Raw genomic sequence first — 4,490 nt, 5'->3', positions numbered from 1 at the left:
TCAAAGGCAGTGGTATGTTCTTTCCTGTGTGGAATTGTGCATATAAAAGATCCCTTGCTGCATTAGGAAAAATGTAGTGGGTTGCCTCTGATGACTATGTATCAGAATTACCAAATGTTTGACATCCAATCAGTGTGCTTTAGTGGTGTTGTTAAACAAAACAAACTTTCCATACCAAAATCCATTTTGTCTCCAAAAGTTCACCTTTTATTTCTGATTAATTTAAAGCTGTAATGTATTGGCAGTATTTTTAATAATGAAAATTTGCTCAATTGATATGCTTACGACAGTATTATGTTACATGTGAATATCTTTTTTGATTTCTAGCTCATGTGTATTGTTTTTTGGAGGATTGAGTCTTTCTTGTGTTGTTTTTATTTTACAATATCTGTGTGATTTATAACTTTGTGATTATCAATCCATCTTTTCATTTAATATGTAAATAATTCATCTTTCATATTAAATTAATTTAAATCTGTTAAAGTATTTATAATACTGAAAGAATGGCATTTTTCAAATATGTGATCTTGTAAATGGACATGACATTTTTTATTGTTTCAATGAATTTAGTTACATAATATATGATTTAAACGTTTCTTACCTAAAATATCAGGGAGCTATTCATTAACTTAGAAAAACAAATAAAATAAAATAGAAATAAATATTCCTTTAAACTCTAGTACAACACAAAAACCTGATTCATTAAAAGAAAAAAAACCCACCCTAATATCTATGGAAGTGCTGAATACCATTATGTGTTACATTCTTTTTGTAATTCTTTTAGGGTATGTAATGAAGACAAAACCATGTATCATGTAATGTAAAACGGGTATTATCTGTGTGTTTGTAACCAGGGTGGGGTGAAAGAGGTTAATGCTAGTGTACACTTTTAAGACAAAAAAATTATGATAAAATATTACTTATAAAATCAATGTTTCAATATGTTTTTAGTAGTGTGGAGGTGTTGATAATTGTGAATGGCTCCATACCAAAATCCATTTCTTCCCCAGTAATTCACCTTTTATTTCTGATTAATTTAAAGCTGCAGTGTGGTGGCAGTAATTTTTAATAATGAAAACGTGCTCAGTTGATATGCTTACGACAGTATTGTGTTACATGTGAATAATTGTTTTGATTTCTAGCTCATGGTGTCTTGTTTTTTGGGGGTATTGGGAATTTGTGGGTTGTTGGTTTTTTTACAATATCTTTGTGATTTATAACTTTGTGATTATCAATCCATCTCTTCATTTAATATGTAAATAATTCACCTTTTATATTAGATTAATCCATCTCTTCATTTAATTTTGTACATATTAGATTAATCCATCTCTTCATTTAATATGTTAATAATTCACTGTTCATATTAGATTAATTTAAAACTTTCAAATAAAATTATGTGATCTTGTAAATGGACATTAACATTTTTATTGTTTAAATGAATTTAGTTACATAATATATGATTTAAATGTTTTTTTACCTAGATTATCAGAGAGCTTAGAAAAATAAAAATTAATAAAATAGAAACAAATATTTATGTAGTACAACAAAAAACCTGCTTCATTAAAAGAAAGAAAGAAAAAAAACTTTAAAGCTGTAGTTATACACCAACATCTATGGAAGTGCTGAATACCATTGTATGTTACGTTCTTTTTGTAATTATTTTAGGGTATGTAATAAAGACAAAACCACATGTCCTTGTTGTTGTTTTTTGGGTTTTTAAAAATATTTTATTGTCCTCAGCTCATTTTGACGATGACAGGGTTGGAGTTAATTATACACGCTAAATACTAGGAGTATACTGTGGCAGTATGCTGATTATAGTAATAGTAATACTTATACAAATAATGTAGATGATGATATATTTAATATTAATTAATGCATGTGTACATGTAGATAGTAATATTAATAACACATTATAAATGACTATTCAATAGAAATATATTTAAATAGGCTGGTTGATGTAATGGGGACATAAAATAAATATATAAATTTAGAAAGAAGGACTTAAAAAGAAAAGCTATAGTCGTAATTATAGTGATAGATGATAATGTCAAAATTCACGTGGAGTGCTCGCTTGATAATTGTTTCTATTTTCTTCCATCAAATTACTTTCTTGACTGAAGAGTTGTTTCCATGGTGCTCAGATTGTATTATACTCTTCATATTTACAGTTTTTAAAAATAATATATTTTTCTATTTCATATTTATTTTGCAAAAAGTTTTGAGCAGCTATTATATTTATTTCATTTTTTTCCCATTTTTTTCTTGTATATATATTTAATATTTATTACCAACCAGTTTATAAATATGTCTTTTGTATCACCTATTTGTCCAAATAAAATAATTGTTTTATTTAATTTTATTCAAAATCCAATTTACAACAGCATGCCACAGATCAGTCACTTTATTACAATAGTAAAATAAATGCGTTAATGTTTCTGGTGAACTGCCACAGAACGTACATTCATTAGTACCTATGAATTTAATTTTATGTAAAAAAAAGTATTAGTTGTGAGTATCTGGTGTATAATTCTGTATTGAAACCATATCTAAGTTGTATCTTTGAGACTTATTATAATAGTTTCCCCATTCTTTCGAGTCAAAAGCAAAACCTTGGTTTCTAGATCTTATTTGTGATGTTGGTGTAATAACTTTGTGATTTAATAATTTATACATGTCTTTAATACCTGTTTGACTTTTAAGAATAATATTAAATTTTACCGGAAATACAGGATTAGTTGACAATGTAAAGTGGCCATTTCTAACACTGTCTGCTTTATTTATAAATGCCTTAATGCTGTTTATAAGTGATGAATATTCTAAAAAGTGTGAGTTTACGTTATATATATATTTTTTAATTTCTCAAATGTAAAGAAATCTCTATCTTCATCAAGAAGATCGTTTATAAATATTATTCCCTTTTCTAAATAATTTTTGGATTTTTGGTTTCTGTATCATGTATGTGTATTTCCTACTAGAAACTCCAGCAAGAAATAAAATTGAGCTTTTGTTTTGTTTAGACCCATTATATTTATTCATCAAAGAGTCAATTTCCTGCTCAATTTGTGTATATATATTTATTATATATAGCCATGAAATATATGGTTCTACAGAAACCATACATTTTAAAGTGATATTTGGTGTAATGTAATATTTCACTGTATTTTAGTTAGTGAAAATTTAGAAATGGTATTTATTGCCGGAACCTTTTGTAGGTGGAATAAGTTCATGCATCAGTTCCCTCCATTGTAAATTACTCAGTTCTAGGGGTGGAGTGTAGCACAGTAGTAAAGTACTTGTGTGATGTGCAGTCAGTCTGGGATTGATCCCTGTCATTTCCCTCCATTGTAAATTACTCAGTTCTAGGGGTGGAGAGTAGCACAGTAGTAAAGTACTTGTGTGATGTGCGGTCAGTCTGGGATTGATCCCTGTCAGTTCCCTCCATTGTAAATTACTCAGTTCTAGGGGTGGAGTGTAGCACAGTAGTAAAGTACTTGTGTGATGTGCAGTCAGTCTGGGATTGATCCCCGTCAGTTCCCTCCATTGTAAATTAATCAGTTCTAGGGGTGGAGTGTAGCACAGTAGTAAAGTACTTGTGTGATGTGCAGTCAGTCTGCGATTGATCCCCGTCAGTTCCCTCCATTGTAAATTAATCAGTTCTAGGGGTGGAGTGTAGCACAGTAGTAAAGTACTTGTGTGATGTGCAGTCAGTCTGGGATTGATCCCCGTCAGTTCCCTCCATTGTAAATTACTCAGTTCTAGGGGTGGAGTGTAGCACAGTAGTAAAGTACTTGTGTGATGTGCAGTCAGTCTGGGATTGATCCCCGTCAGTTCCCTCCATTGTAAATTACTCAGTTCTAGGGGTGGAGTGTAGCACAGTAGTAAAGTACTTGTGTGATGTGCAGTCAGTCTGGGATTGATCCCCGTCAGTTCCCTCCATTGTAAATTACTCAGTTCTAGGGGTGGAGTGTAGCACAGTAGTAAAGTACTTGTGTGATGTGCAGTCAGTCTGCGATTGATCCCTGTCAGTTCCCTCCATTGTAAATTACTCAGTTCTAGGGGTGGAGTGTAGCACAGTAGTAAAGTACTTGTGTGATGTGCGGTCAGTCTGCGATTGATCCCTGTCAGTTCCCTCCATTGTAAATTACTCAGTTCTAGGGGTGGAGTGTAGCACAGTAGTAAAGTACTTGTGTGATGTGCGGTCAGTCTGGGATTGATCCCTGTCAGTTCCCTCCATTGTAAATTAATCAGTTCTAGGGGTGGAGTGTAGCACAGTAGTAAAGTACTTGTGTGATGTGCAGTCAGTCTGCGATTGATCCCTGTCAGTTCCCTCCATTGTAAATTAATCAGTTCTAGGGGTGGAGTGTAGCACAGTAGTAAAGTACTTGTGTGATGTGCAGTCAGTCTGCGATTGATCCCCGTCAGTTCCCTCCATTGTAAATTACTCAGTTCTAGGGGTGGAGTGTAGCACAGTAGTAAAGTACTTGTGT

Source organism: Gigantopelta aegis, chromosome 6 (genome assembly GCF_016097555.1).
Source record: "Gigantopelta aegis isolate Gae_Host chromosome 6, Gae_host_genome, whole genome shotgun sequence".
Lineage (NCBI taxonomy): Eukaryota > Metazoa > Mollusca > Gastropoda > Neomphalida > Peltospiridae > Gigantopelta > Gigantopelta aegis.
This window is presented reverse-complemented; position numbering follows the sequence as displayed.